Source organism: Castor canadensis, chromosome 7 (assembly GCF_047511655.1).
Source record: "Castor canadensis chromosome 7, mCasCan1.hap1v2, whole genome shotgun sequence".
In the NCBI taxonomy this organism is placed as follows: Eukaryota; Metazoa; Chordata; class Mammalia; order Rodentia; family Castoridae; genus Castor; species Castor canadensis.
In genome coordinates, this window is record NC_133392.1 from 75916043 (window position 1) to 75932255 (window position 16213).

The window sequence follows — 16213 nt, forward strand, 5'->3', positions numbered from 1 at the left end:
GAGGAGGAAAAACTGTGGGGACCGCAGCCTTCTGATGGCTCTACCACCTCCATTCTGACAGTGATGACCATATCATCCCCAGCCCAGCAGGAGGGCTAAGAAAGAAGCCCAGGACATCTGTCCAAGACCCAAGACTGCTCCTTCTCCCTCCTTGCCAGACTAAGGACAAGGTGCCTAAGGGACAGCCCAGCTCACCCAGGACCACACTGAGACAGACCCAGATGTTCCTGACAGTTCAGGAAGGGTCCCATGGCTCTCCCCGTGATGGAAGATAGAAGCAAAATACTTAGGGGCAGGAACGCAAAGGACACTGAACACCAACACTGAACACCAACACTGGCATAGGGGCCACCAGAGACAGCCAAGCCATGCCTCCAGAGTTCATATGTGAGCTTCTCACATGGCTGAAAAGGCAACTCCTAAGGGTCAGCAGGCTGAGGTCACACAGGACCAGATCTGGGCCAAGATGCTGGAAGGACAGAGTCATCCAGAACTCTATGGTGCTTTTCCCATCTTCGGGAAATAAGTTAGTCACAGAAATTTGAATCTGGGGTCTGACCACAGATGGGTTCTGCCTGTCCTGTTGCAGTTCTGGAGTCCCTCAGGTAGTGAGCTACTTGAAGTCACTGGGGGACTGACCTCTGCTTCCCTGGGTTATCTTGGGATCATGTAGGAAGGCGACTCACTTGTCCAGGATAAAGAAGAGGTCGAAGGCACCCTGACATTCAAACCTCCCTTGCCCCTGGCGAAGGTGCTGCCTAGCGCTTAGGTCACGGCGGTGGTAGGAGCTTCTGGAGCCCTTGCCCAGGCGGTGGAATGCTCTCCAGCCAGGGCCATGGTACTTAAGGCTGCCTGCTCTACAAAGTAGCAAAGGCAGCAGCAGAAGCAGCAGCAGGAAGAGCACTGAGCAGGGTACCCTGTGACTGTGGCTCCCCATCTTCTAGCTATCTTCCGGCCTTTTTATCTTTTGGGTACTGTGTAGGGTCACATGTAGACTGAGCGACAGCCACTTCTGGCCTCCTGCTCTGCCACCTCTGACTACGCCCAGATGCCAGGCCCCACCTACCCTCCCACCAATGCTCACTGGCTCTCCACCAGGTTCCCACTCAGAGCACAGGAACTGGGGGCAGTAGCTGGCTCTGGGGCATCCAGTCACCAGCTACCTGCACAACCTTCCCCACCCAGGGCAAAATACCCTGGGTTATGATGGACAGGAAGGTTGACATGGTGACTTTGTGACCTGCAGTCCTGCTCAATGCCCACATTGACAGTGCCAAGTGAAAGTCTTAGGACCTTTGGAGGGGGAGGGGTGTCAGATGAGGCCTTCTTGTCTCTCACAGGTGGACCTTAAGGAGTCAGCTCAAGAAATTCAGGAACATTTTTAACTGAGAGAGGGTTGCTGAGGTGACTGAGATCAGCATCACTGTGGGTGAGGAGGTCCAGGCACTGAGAGGCCAGTGTGTTGGAAATGGTGAGGACATCTGTGTGCACGCAGAGGTCAGCCAGGCGATCGCAGGATCCAGAATGAGATGAAGACCACGCACTGTGACCAAAGCGATCTTGGAGTGAGGGACAGTGCAGTTACCACTACTGTGTAACAAGCCGGCCAACCCTGGGGATGTAAAAGAAGAACTATTTTATTGTGCACACAGGTGGCATGTGGCAGACCTTCAGGGATGGGGGCACAGAATGGGGAAGACTGCCTGTGATGGGAAAAGACATGAGCAGTGGGGCAGGACTTGTGTCAGGGAGGCTTTAATTATCAGGGGGCTGGAATTACCTGGAGGCTTCCTCATTCTGGCCTGAAGCATCTGGCTGATGGCCTCCAATGCTGGGCCCAGTTGGGACCGTTCACAGAGACCCTACACCATCCTCTCTCAGTTAACAAAACACCTGGTTCCTTCACCTGGGCCCTTAGGGACCACTGTGAGGGGCTAGAGTGAAAGACAAGGAGGTCTCCTCTGACACCCCTCCAAAGGTCCTAAGACTGCCACTTGACATTGTCAACATGCAGGGCATTGAGCAGAGCTGGAGGTCACAAAGTCACCATGTCAACCTTCCTGTCCATCATAACCCCAGGGTATTTTGCTGCAGGGTGGGGGAAGGGTATTCAGGTAATTCTGGTAGGACACCCAGAGCTAGCTGCTTCCCCCAGTTCCTGTGCTCTGAGCAGAAACCTGGTTGAGGGCTGCTGTGAGAACTGGTGGTAGGGCACAAGGGGTGTGGCCCTTTTGCACAGGCGGAGGCAGCAGAGAAGGAGGCCAGAGGTGACCAGCACTTAGTCTACCTATATCCTTACATAGGATTCCAAGCATGAGCAAGGTCATAGGGAAGACCTAGAAAATGGGGGACTACTGTTCCCAGGTGCCCTGCTCTGGGCTCCTGCTTCTATTCCTGCTGCTGCTGCCTCTGCCACTTTTTAGAGCCCTGCACTCTGGATGGAAAAACTTCTATACCTATCATCTGCCCCATGTTACCTTCCATGTCGATAAAGACCTGGAGATGAGGCATAACCAAGTGGAAGATGAGAAGGTTCTGGAGTACTGTGATGGTGTCTTTGATGTCTACTACATTGTGGAGAAGTGAGTGGTCCTTCTTGTCCTGGCCCCTGGTGGTCCCTGAGACCCTCCATTCCCTAAGCAGGGACCATGGGGTTGCCAAGTTCTGCCAGAAGAGAAGCAGGAGCAGTTGGTGAGGTAGGGAAATCGGCCTCTCTGGCCTTCTTGATTACTAGAGGCGGTGATGCCAGAAATGTTCCTTGGTCATTCATATCCAGCTCAGTCATTAGATTTATTTTTCGGTGAGTGAGATTGAAGAAAATGAGTTAATCCCCATGTGCTCACATTCTTGCCCAGGTGACTTTGAGGACCAGGGTAAAGGCCCTGGAATTTTAGTATCAGATAGTCCCAGCCAAATCAGAGTGTGAGGAGAGAGTGGAGGGGGAGGAGTGGGGGTGGACAAGCCAGATGGTGAGTCACTGAGAAAAAGGCTTTTATCAGAAGAGGGATGGATCAGGTCTGTGTTTTCTAAAGAGACTTTGGCTGCTTTGGGGAGGATAGATTGGAAGGAGGAAGGATGGATCTGATCCCAGTAGGCCTGGTGGAGGGGCACTGGGAGAAGGCAGGTGGGAGCCACAAGACAAGTGGGCACAACGAGGGGAGAAGGGGAAGACAGACCCAAGAGAGCACACATGGCCTAGAGTAAGCAGAGGAAGAAGTGAGGTCAGAGAGGAGAGAGGCCTATTCAAGGAGCCTAGGCTCTGGGCAGTATCACCCTGGTGTACTGAGGAGGGGAAAGGGGCAGTCATGGCTGGGTCCATGCCTTCTCTAGGACCCACTTCTCTCTGCCTCCCTTGGGTATGGTAACTATGGTAGCTACTGGGAAAAACTAGCCAAGTTCATGAATTCTGCCCCTCAGAGGAGGGGCTTCCTCCCTTCTCCCTTGCAGCTATATCATCATGAAGACCAAGTGAGAAACAGGTGAATCTGGACCCTTATGGACCACTGTGAGGGGCTAGAGTGAAAGACTGTTTCCTGAAAAGGAAGGGAGTGGCTGAATCTGAATGCCTTACTGTGCAGTAAGGGATGGATCTTTCCTGGGTCTGTGTCCACTGACCTCCCTGCCTACCAGGGTCAGTGCAAACACCATGTACAGAGGCAGCCTCCCTATGTAGCTTCTACCAGCATCACATGAGAGATGGGGTGCTGGCCTGGCAGCTTTCTTCAGGCTGATGTCCAACCTACAAGTTGTTGTTAACTCTCCCATGAGTGAAGGAAGGGCCACATACCATGTGATCTGTGTACACCTCCAAGCTTCCCCTCAGGTCTGTTGGCCTGCGAGGTGCTGCTTACCATATTGAGCCAGCATAGCTTGTCTTAGGGAGCTGCAACCTTGACCTTCCATGCTACATAAGTCCATGTCCACCACCCCTGGTTCATACCAGCTCTGAGAACAGACCCTGAGTCCTCCAACAAGTGACCTTTTAACTGCAGGACACAGGCTAACCAGACCTGCCCTCAATGCTGTGTGGGAAGTGGTGTGGTTTACTCACGCCCTTGATTTCTTGAGACATCATCAGGTGAGGTGGGGAGATTGAGAGCCCTGGGTGTCCCCCAAGGAGGTTGCCTGCTCCCCCCCACACTTGCACACACCTTACCTGGAGCGCCGGCTCTACATCCAGATTGCAAGCAAAAGGTTCAGGCTCTGAGTGCAGACATAGCTAAAGCAGCTGGGCTTCTCCTGGCTGTGGACTAGGGACCAATCAGAGAATAGGATGCGCACCAGGGAGAGCCTTAGTGTCTAACCTGTCATAGTTTCTCCAACACTTGTAATTTTCTGGGTTTGATTATAGCCATCCCAATGCAATGAAGTTGTCTCATTGCGATTCTCATTGGTGTTTCCAATGATGTTGAGAGTCTTTTCATGTGATTATTGTCCATTTTTTTGGACAATGCAAATTGTTTCTTTGGAAAAATGTCTGTCCATGTCTTTTAGTTTTTGGTTGGACTTAATTGTTTTTTTTTATTGTTGAGTTGTAGGACTTTTTATATTTCCTGGATATTGTATATGATGCATATATCACCTATTGAATATTATTTATGATGCTATAATTTAGATCGTGACTGTTCCCTCAAAGTCCATGTATTAAAGGATTGGCCCCTAGGGTGGCACAATTGGTAGCTAATGTGAAAACTTTAAGAGATGAGGTCTAGTGGTCGATCTTTAGGTCACTGGGATGTGTTCTCAAAAGGGAGTATGGGACCCCAGTCCTTCATCATCCTCACTTTTGCTTCCTGGCTTTGAGGTAACTGGGTTGCTCTGTCACACTCTCCTGTCATGATATGTTGTCTCTCCATGGGCCCAAAAGCAATAGGGCCAATCAATCATGGATTGGAAACTCTGAAACTATGAGCCAGATGAACTTTTCTTTTTGTAACTTGATTATCTCCAGTATTTTGTCATAATGATGGAAAGATGACTAAAACATATGATTTGCAAATATTCTCTTCCATTCCATAGGGTGTCTTTTCACCTTCTTGATAGTATCCATTGATGCACCACAGTTGTTAATTTGGATTAATACCTGTCTATTTTTTCTTTTGTTGTCTATGTTTTGGTTTTATAACCAAAAAGTCATTGTAAAATCCAATGTCATGAAGAGTTTCTTCTATTTTTTTTTGCTAAAATTTTAATAGTTTGTCCCTTCTTTTTCATTATTTCATGCATTTTGAGTTAATTTTTGTAATGGCATGAGTCCAATTTCATTCTTTTGCATAGATATTCAGTTTTCTTGGCACCATTTGTTGAAAAAACTGCCTTTCTTTCATTAAATATTTTTGACACCCTTGTTTAAAATCAATGAAGTGTGTGTGTGTGTGTGTGTGTGTGTGTGTGTGTGTGTGTGTGTGTGTTTATGGGCTCTCTATTCTGTTCATTGATCTGTATGTTAGGTTGCTGCCACTGTGACAAAATACCTTAAATAATCAATTTGTAAGGAGAAATGTGCGGTAGATTTGTTACCAGCAATTGTGACACACTGTAGTGTCAAATAGATTATGCCAAATGCAGGGGATTTGGAGAAAGATCTGGGTTCAGATCCAGCTGAGTATGAATATTGTCAAAAATGGCTTGACCTTTGCAAGCTTCAGCTTCTCAGTATGGCATGGGACTAGGCTGATATCGTAGGGTTGATCTGGATGGAAAGCACACATGTAAAGTGCGTGGTGCACATGTGCTCGGTGAACATGAATCCTGCTGTGTTGGAGCACTGTAGCACTAAGTTCATGCATCATGAAGTTTTAGAAGCAGACCAATAGGGGCAGTGGGCAGTGGAGAAGAGGTTGCTGTTGCAATGTAAGCATGACCTTTAGGAGGATGACATGTATAGGCACAGGAGTACTGGAGGGGAGAGATAGGGCCTGCTGGTAGGTGCATCTGACTCACATAGAAACACATGAACCAATTCAGGAGTAGAGCCCAGGTGAGGGCTCCAGCCTCAGTTTCATCTCCAGGACTGAGGACAAAATGTAGCCCTTGACTCTCACATTTCCTGTCCATGCCTGGCATGGTTCTCTTCTCCTCCACAGAGTTGTGAGATTCCAAAGAACTTGGAGGGAAGAGGGGCAGATGTGAGTGATTCTCACTAAACAGAAGGCCACTGGGGGGGGGGGGCGGGAATCTGGCTGAGGGGACAAGAAGTATGTATGGTTCACCTTACCAGTTGGGAGCAAGAATGCCAGGACAGCAGTGGCCGGACCTGTGTCTGCCCTCCCCTGGCAGCACCTGAAGGAAGAGACCTTCCCAGGCCTGCATGTCTGGGTTCTGCAGGCTGGTGAGAAAGCTGGGTGGGATATCAGTCAGATACCCACCTTCACTGGCCAAGGCCTAAGCCTCCCAAAAGGAAGGCTTCACTGTCTCTTGGAGTGCTGGGTAATGTGGAGGTGTGAGTGGAACCAGGGTGTCATGAAGCAGGGGTACAGGGCAGACATAGGCCTGCAGAAGATTTCCCAAACAGAGAAGCAGGTTGATGCTGCCCACAATGATCCACTGTGGTCAGTGTTGGGGTGCAAACTTTTTAAGGAGTCTGCTGGAAGGCTGTGGAGGCTGGAATTATGACCTCCTGGCCATCAAAGCACCCCATTCACCTGACTCAAATTTCTTTTCTTTGAAGATCAAAATTTGTGTCAAGCTGGTATGCGTTGCTCTTGGCTTGGGAAGATTTGGTGGAGAAGCATCTGAAGTATGGTTTCTTCCTGTTGCAGGCTTCCCTGTGCTAAGGGGAACAGTCCCCCAGCAAGCTGAGGGCACATCTATCAGCAAGCTGGGGGCACATTGGAGCCCCTAGTGTAGGGAGCACAGACCAGGTGGCACACTGGACAAGACAGGACACCCAGGTCCCAAGGGTTCTCAGCAGAGCCTGCTGCTTCTGCCTGGGAGCTGGGAGGAAAAGAGAGGATGGGGTGAGGGAAAGGGTTCCTCAGAATTTGACAGTAGGGTGTGGGGGATGGCTGTGTGTATGTCAGTATGTATACTGTGTGTGAATGTGCACATGTGTCAAGGTATGTATGTGACTGTGTGAGTCTGTGCATGCATGTGAGCATGCACATATGTGTGTATTTGTGACTGCATACTATGTGTGAGTGTCTGCACATGTCAGTATGTATATGTGTGCCTGGGTATGCATGTATTCTTTGTGTGTGTTTGTAAATGTGTAGTATGTATGTATACATATGTGTCTGTGTGTACATGGGTGCCTGTATGTGTCTCTGTGTCTATGTGTATTGGATGTGTTTGCATGTGTATATGGGTGTTGAGTGTACATACAAATGTGCACATGTGTGTCTGTGTGTCAGTGTGTATAAATATGTGTGTGTGTGTGTATCTGTATTGGTACTGGAACTCTGGGATGGACCAGGAGGCCATCCTGGCATTCTTCTTTTCCCGAAGAATCCTTTCCTGGGACCTCAGTCTCCACAGGCTGCCACTCCTGCAATACATTCACCTCAATTCACCATCTCTGAAGTGTCTTGAGCATAGGAGAGAGGGGTGGTGTGTCCATCCCTGCTGCTTCTGACATCGCCCTGACTGAGGGCATTGACTTCTCATCAGCTGTGCTTCCTCCCCAGCCCAAAGCTGCAGATGTCCTTCATTCTCTATGACACAGATGCAAATACTTTCATGCCGCTCACTGCAGACAGGTAGGAGCCACATTGAGCCTCCAAGTGTCCTGGAGGTCCTGATCGCAGATGTTCTAGGAGGCTGAGGGTTTTGCTGAAATGTCTGTTTCACAAAGTACCCATTCTACCTCCAATCCCAGAAGTTCTCCACTCTCTTCCCTGTGACAGCTCCCTGAATTCAGAGGGCTGGGGATCAGATATGTAGGTACCACCAGATCCCTGGCCTGTGTGGAGACCACTGTGAGCAGGCCACTCTCTGCCCAGGGACAGTGGGAAAGGTAGACAGGCTGGGAACCAGGGGAAAGTGCAGGGTGTCCAGACTCCCAAAGGCAGGCAAGTTCTGGCTGACTGGGAGAAAGGGAGAGCTTTGCATTCAGTGCCTGGACTTCATGTAGAATGAGAAAAGCAGAGGCAGAGATGGGGACATTGAGGACTGGGTGGGTGTGTGGAAGTTTACAAGAGACTCAATTCAGGGCCCCAGAAAGAAGCCAGAAGCAGGTCCGCCAGGTCCCCAGGCGACAGGCCAAAGGTCAATGGCATTTGGAAAAGTCGTCCTAGGTCCTGCTGTGAGGAGGAGCAGAGAGGGGCTGGCTCTGTGTTCCAGGGATGTCCTGGTTGGGTGTGCCCTGCTGCGTGGGTTGGGGAGAGGACTAGGCAGGAGGGGAGAAGACAAAGTCCATGGGAAGGGCTGTGGCAGAGCCCAGAGACACAGTGGGAGCTGGGCTAGGCACAGACTAGGGAATTGGGCTGGTAGGAGCAGACCCTGGTTTGGCCCCACTGGGGTGCTGGGTGTGGCCTCATTTTCTGAGCAGAGCCAGGCAGAGCTGGGTATACAGCTCTCAGAGCTCAGCCCCTGACAGGGACTCTGCCCCCAGCAGGCTACCACCTAAGCCCAGTGTGTGGGCCACCTAAGCCCTGTCACATTAGATTAGATAGAACAGAGAGCCCATCCCCTTTCCTGTCGAGTACTGCCACCAGAACCAGTTCTGCCTTCCCCAATCTGTCCTGTCTGCTTTAACAGCCTGTGACAGGCTACATCCTTGAACCAGCCTGGACAACAGAGCTGTCTCATGGCCAGCCTTCAGGGTCCCTTCTGCCAACTACAGTACTTTGGTCCAGGAGCACACAAGATCCTGGAGCCTGGCTTTCTAGTTAAGTAGATGGGCTGTTTCCTTTGGAAAGGTAAAGGAGGAGTGAGTCAAGCCAGGGGGTCTGTGTCCCTGGGGAATGGGAGCTGGCAGGGATGAGCAGGGTGACATTGTCCAACTTCAGCCCTATCCACCGAAGAGCAGAGTATTGTAAACAATGGTGACCTTAGCCTGATGGTTAGGATTTGGAACGTCAGTGCCACTGGGAGTCCCTGACTCACAGATGCACATTCCCGGATTACTCCCTCTCTCACCAGATATGGTCCATTCAGAGCGCTTGAAGAGGTCCTAAAACCTGAGTGCCCTGGGACAGGGCTAAGCTCAGAAAAAACCAGATCTTCCCAGGGGGCCTGCTAAGCAGCCTCTACTCCCTCCTGACCTGTCACAGTGCTCATAGGACCAGGGACATAGAAGCACACAAACCTCGCTGTCTAAGACCTAGGGCAGGATGGAATGACAGGTCTATTGGCCTGATACCCTCCCCTAAGCAGGCATTCTGCACAGTGGACAGTCCCATGGGACAGTTTGGGAGCTGTTTGGCCACTGTAAATTTCCTCACCTCTACCTGATTTTTCCATTCTTTTTTTTTTTTTTATCAGAGAAAAAATCCGTAATAAGCTTACTGAACTTCAGAGGGTTCATCTTATGGGAAAATCACACTTGCACAGAGGATTTCGAAAGGTTTGGACAGCTATGACTTCACAGAGATGCTGACCCACTGACTAGAGCATTACTAGAGGTGCCTCACTCTCTCCCCAATCTTTCTTCGTTTCTTTCAGGCAAATGAGCAGATTGTAAAGGCCAGCTCAGGAGGTAAGTGACCTGTGCCCGCATTGGGCTGGGTTAGACACTGAGCCCACACTCCTGCAGAGGGCTCTGCACAGATCCCCGTGGGCCTCTTCCTGGCCTGGATCTTGGAGCCAGGTGTTCATCTGTATAAGTAGCAGAACCCAGTGTGCAGTAAGCACAGCACTCCTACCCCAGGATGCTTCTGGGGAGGCCACTTATGGATGTACATGACTCTTGGCCACGCTGAGGTTCTTGGCCTACAGAGAGACCCTGAGAACAGAAAGGAGAAAAGCTCATGAGCCTCTGCATCTGCTTGGCATGTGGAAACCACAGCTTGGTTGCCCTGGCTGACCAGACCTCCTCTTCCATGTCTTCCTTCACCTGGCCTGCCTCCTGGGCCCATGTATCAGACAATGCAAACAGCTGTGCACAGCCATAACCCAGGTGCCTCTGGAATGTGGGCCCACAGCACTTGTCTGCAATAGGTGGGAGCTTGGAGAGAGACTGTGGAGACACAGGGTGCCTTGCCAACACCTTCTGGCCAGTAGTGAGCTGCTGGACCCTCAGTGATCAGCAGGATCACCCATGGGCTCTTCCTGGAGCAGGTCCTGGCTTGCATCCACCTCCTTGACCTTCTTTGCAGAGGCTCTGACTGCTTCACTATGTGTTCAGTGGCCAGGGTGGGGCTTGTGGAGTAGTGGCCTGGCTGTCTTTATGGCAAAAGCTCTAGTTTGGAGTTAGTGAGAGTCCTGGCTGCCTGGTAGGCAAGCCCTGACATCCCAGTCTTCTCACCTGTTAAATGGGTCATAGGCAAAGTCTCCTTCTTCCTCTGGATTCTCTGGGTGTCCAGTGCTGGGTGTGAGCACCTGTTCTAGCCTATGTGTGTGTGTGGGGGGGGGGTACTCAGTCTGCTGAACCTCGGTAGCATGTGGCCATCCCTGAGCCTTTGAAGGCTGCTCCTGGAGACTTGCTGACCAGGACACTTATTGCTTCTTCAGCAGCTACCTTGGTATCTAGTGTGGTGATCACCATAGTTACTGGAAGACTGCAGCCTCTAGCATTGGAGATGTCTAAGAATGAGGTGAGTCCAGCCTGACCTCCCCAGCATTTGTATATTTTGATGATGATTTGACTTAACACTTCCTTTCTCTTAGGCTGATTTGGCTCGGAAAATGGGAGCATATGTTTACTGCATTGGCGTGGATGCATATGACAAAAATCAGGCAAGTCAGCCCAAGTGACCCTGTGCCCTCTGCAATCTATTGGGAAAGGTCTCCGAGGCAGTTTCCCAGGCCTCCCAGAAGGTGGTCTTCTACCTGTTCCAGGTGATATGAACAACAGGTGGCTGCTGCAGATGGATGACCAAGGTGTTTAAGTAAACACCCTCCGCACTCATGCAGGAGGTGGAAGAGCTTCCACTCCCTAAGTCTGGCTGTGGATAGAAGCCTGCGTCAAGCCCTGAGCACCTGATACTCTACTGTACCCACAGCCTGAGGGCAAGGCGCAGTGTCCCAGGTTTGGGCACCTGCTGCATCCTCCAGTCCTTCACTGGGGGTGTTCAAGTCACCTCCTCTCTCTTGTAGTTGAAAGAAATTGCAGATAGCGCTGATCATGTTTTTGGAGTGAGTGGTCCATCTACTAACTTACATGATCAGGTTGACATGGTGAGTGAGGCTGGATGTAAGCAGGGGTGGGCGAGAGCCTCTGGTGAGGCCCCAAGGTTCACGTTATTCACCCCCTTCCTCTCCTCTCTCTGTCTCAGATTGCAACACAGGCCTGTCTTGAACTCAAATATGTGGAGCCTTCCCCTCTCTGTATAGGAGGTGAGAGCTGAGGAGCAGTGACTCTGGGAAGAGCAGTGTGCTTGTGTTTGTGCACACATGTGTAGGGTGCATGTTTTGTGGGACACTGTGTGGTGTGTGTGTGTGTGGTATGGTGTATGTGGTATATGTGATGTAGGGTGTTAGTGCAGACACGTATTTTTGGAGGGTGGGTGTGTTCTGTGTGTCCCTGCTTGTGGTGTGTGTGACATATGTGTTTTCTTATGTGATGTGTGTGTTGAGTGATGTGTTGTGGTATTTGTGTACATGTGGTTGTGCATGTGTACATTTGCATGACATGTTTATGGTGTGTGCAAAGTGAGCTGTGTTTGGTGTAGTGATGTGTGTTGTGTAGGGGTCTGAGTTGTGTGTGCTGCCTGTGTAATGGATATGGTATATGGTTATGTGTATGGTGTGTGGTACGTGTTTGTGGTATATGTCTCTGGGAGGTGTGGTGTTTCTGCACGTGGATGTCCACTGGCACATATGCTGTGTGCATTCGGTGTGCATACAGAACGCATAGTGTATGTGGATGAGTGCTCCAGGATGGTGATGTAGGTGTGGAGTCTGTGTGCATGAGTATCATGTAAGACACAGGAGCAGGGGGTTCAGGGGTGACAGTGTGTACAATTACTCTTCTTTTTAAATCTTACAACAAAAGATTTAATTGTAAAGTTAGGAAAAATCTACAGTATTTTTTTAAATTCTCAAGGAAACTCTAGCAAATGGAATGCAGCAACATACAGTTAAAGATGCCTTAATACACCTGGATAGTAGTATTTGGATAGTGGACATTTTTCAGATTTTGTATATTAGCAAAGACATAATAGAATACCAATGGAATGGGACCCAAGTCTAACAAGACTTTTGTTATGTTTCACATTCACTGCACATACACGGTCTGGTGGTGATTTTATGCAATATTTTTATGACTGAATTTTAATTGTGACTTGTCAAATGAAGTTCAGTACGGAATTGTCTACTTGGATTCAAAAAGATTTGCATGCATGGTAGCACCTATCTATAATCCCAGCTAATCAGGAAATGGAGACGGGAGACTCTCACTTCAAGATCAGCCCAGGTAATAGCGTGAGTCCCTACCTGAAAATCAAAGCAAAAAGGGCTGGAATGTAGTTCAAGAGGTGAGCACTTGCCTAGCAAACACAGGCTCTGAGTTCAATCCTGAGTACTAAAAAAAAAAAAAAAAGTGTTGTATTTTGGAGCATTTCAGATTCTTCCTGTTCAGATATCTAAAGGATGTCCAACCTGTATACAAAGAGAACCTAGGGCTTGTTCCACAAAGGTCAGGTTTAACCTGGATTTGAAATGTCAGTGGACTTCACACATCCTCAAAATGAGGACAGAAACAAGGCGATTATGCCAATGGATGAAGAACTGGGCAGAGTTCAGCATCCACCATCCTACTAGGAACAGATGGCAAGTACAAGACAGCCACAGCTCACATCCTGTCCCCTAGGGCTGGAACTGACAGGCGTGGCCTCTGTCCAGACCAGGGTCCCTGCAGAAGTGACTGAGCACACACCATGATGGGGGCTGGTTGCCTCTCTCTGTGTGTGCAAGTGTGGCCCTGCATGGCTGGCACCTGCAGACCTGGGGAAAATGGAGACAGGGATCTATCAGCCTCCTTCTCCTAGTGGGGACAACTCAGCTATAGATGCCACCTCCAGCCCAGGCAGCTGGGTCCTGGCCTCTTGTCTTTCTGTGGGAGGCTCCATCACCACAGGCTGTGGGCAGACAGAACTATGCTCATATCAGCTTTGCTACCCATCACACCTAGCCTGGGGTCTGGACCACATATCTAGGGGCTGCAGTGTAGTCTCTGATTGACAGAAATAACAGGTTGGGACTGTCAAGAGATGTGGTCAGTGGGTGACACAGCATCTGGAACTTGTTAGGTAGGTCCTGGGGACAGAAGCTGGTCCTGACTTGTCCATACTGGCCCTTGGCTCTGGGCTGCACCCGTCCCCTCCTCACACAATGCAAGAGTCAAGAAATTCCAGTGCTGAAGGGTGGAGGTGGGTAGAGGGGTCCTCTACCCAGAGGGTCTCTTCTGCCTCTGGGTAGAGCAGCCCAGCCATATAGCCTGCCTGACTGCTACACATCTGTGAATATGTCCCCTGCACACATAAGCCTTGGTGTCTGGGCAGCTGTGATAAACCTCAACTGAAGATGTGACTTGTCATTTTTTCCTCACTGCAACTGAACCAAGGTGACAGGTGCCTCCAAACCTCAGCTCAGTCACTGACCTGAAAATGTTGATCATCTTGTGCAAAGTTGCCACCTACAGGATGACAGTCAGAGGAGAATCTTAAGGCATGAGTCTGGGCCCAAATTAGATTGGGCTGTTTCCTCGGTCTGATGTTGAGTCAGTGCAGGTGGCCAGGGAGTCAAGGAGGAAGGGTGAGGGCAGAGGAGGAGCCTTCGGTCAACTGACCTGGGGCATCGCAAGTGCCGTGAGGATGAGGAATGAGCCAGGCCTGGGCCAGGAGGCAGTTGTGCAGGTAGATTAGCTTATGCTTAGTGCCTGAAGACCTGCAGTTCTGACACCCTGTTGCCCTTGCTATGTCCTGTGGAATGGCCTCAGCCGGCCATTCACATCGGTGGGAGAGCTCACTGATCCCAGAGTATGTGGCCTGTAGTCCTCAATGGGTGAGGAAGAAAAGAGGATGAAGAATGCTGTGTTGGCCTCTGAGCCTGTAGTGGAGAGAGGGTGGCTTCTAGGAGGGACTCTCTTAAACATATCAGGGGCCTCCTCTCTCCCTGTGTCCTTGCCCTACACCTGGGGTCTCCAGCCTGAAGCATGGCGTTCCAGAGTAGGAGGGTCTGGCTGTGTGTCTTCTGGTACATAGTGTTTTTCATGGGTTTATTGGGTCAGACCGTGGCTGGAAGTCCGCAGAGTACATAGAGCCCAGCATAGCTGCATTAGCATAGGGCCTTGGTGACATTATATGAGGATGTGACCTGTAGGCCCCAAGATGTTGGTTCAGACACAGCAGCTGCCTCATATGGGCCCCCTGGGAATTACATGTGGGAATTCATGAATAGTGAAACCAAAGCTACTCCACACTCAGACATTTGCATGCTGTCCTTACAGAATCCCAGCCAGTGGTTCTGAATGGATATAGTTTTCACAATGCAAGAAGGCAGAACCAAGTTATTTGCAGATTCACGTTAAGTAACACCAACATCATTGGTAAGTAACTCCCTTGGTGCCTGTGAACCACAAATTTCCAACACAACATCCTTCTCCTCTCCCAGACAAGCCTCCCAGAGTGTGGGACCATTCCCATGGAATGGAGGCAGAGCAGACAGTGGAAGGAGAGACCTGGATGGTATATCCAGGCTCCTTTCCGCTCATCTAAACAAGAAAGCAATAAATCCTCCACACCCAAGAGCGACTGGGAGCAGGCTTTGCCCCTCACCATATCTGGCTTGGTGATGGCCTGTCCTCACAGTAGAGTCCTCACCACTTCTTCTTCATCTCCCTTCCCTGAGAGCTGAGGACCTGAATCTGCAGTCTGCTGGTAGGACAGGGCAGCAGCCCCAGAGCTCTGAGCCTGTAGGTTCACAGAGCCTTCACTAGAGGACATACTTACCCTGTTATGTTGTGACCTACAATTTAAGATGAAACTTTACTATGCCAACCAACTCTTTTATCAGCTGATCTTCCTTGAAGACTCCTCTCCTGTGAGCCAGGCCCTTCTCTGATGCACAGTTGCTGCCTCAGTGGGCCAGGTGCACCTGTCCTTCCACTTCCCTGTGCTGGCAGAGTCAGTGCCTACCTCTCTGGGGATTGCCTTTCTGAACTTAATCTCAACTATTTCCCCTGCAGAAGCAAACCCTTTTCTTAAGCCAGACTAGCAGAACCAATGAAGGGATTAAAGGGCTCAGAAATTCCCAGATGATACAGCCATTGATTTAGGGCTAACACTGGTTCAGATGGCAATAAAAACCATTACATAAGTAATGGCAGCCCTAAACTAAGGTAAAAAAAGAAAAAAATTACCAGTATGAATAAAATAAAATTATAATTTTATACTGTAAATTATAAATGTTTGTGATTATTTTAACGTTCTTAATTGTTATTTTCTCATCAAATGATGCACAGTAGAAAATAGGGAAACAGAAATAAAGGGTAAAAACATTACCCTTAATCCCAGACTCAAAGACAAATATATCATAGGAAGTTTAATTTTACTTGAACATGATTTTTATAAAAAGAGTTGAAGTGGGATGAATAATTGTAGCTGTCACAGAAATGTTCTTTCACAGGATACCTTAGTTCCCAGCAGGTGGCCTGAGGTGGAAAGGGCCCGATGGTGACAATGAGAGGTTAGGGATGTGACAGGTGATTTTTCTGTTGAAGTTGTGATCTGTGCGCTTCACAGTTGAAGCATCCAGGTGGCAACACCTAGATTCCTGTGTTGTAAGATTGCAGAGTATTTCTAAACAGACAACAAGTCCATGAAGAACAACCTTTACGCCTAGTTCTGCCATTAGGGGCATGTCTCCTGTGAGTGTCTGTGGAACATGGGCCTCCTCTGAATTTGGATCTCCGGCAAATGGCAAAGTGGCCTCTGCCCTCTGACCCTGCCATAGGTGAGGTCAGAGAGGGACCTGCTCTGTCCCTTATCTGTCCCCAGGCCTCCGCAGGCACAGAGCACCAGTTCTGGCCTCTGGGAGGGGGGAACCCAGCTGCCCAGGTCTTGGGAATCCAGGTCATGACAGGGAAGGGACTCCTAGAAATACAGATGACAGG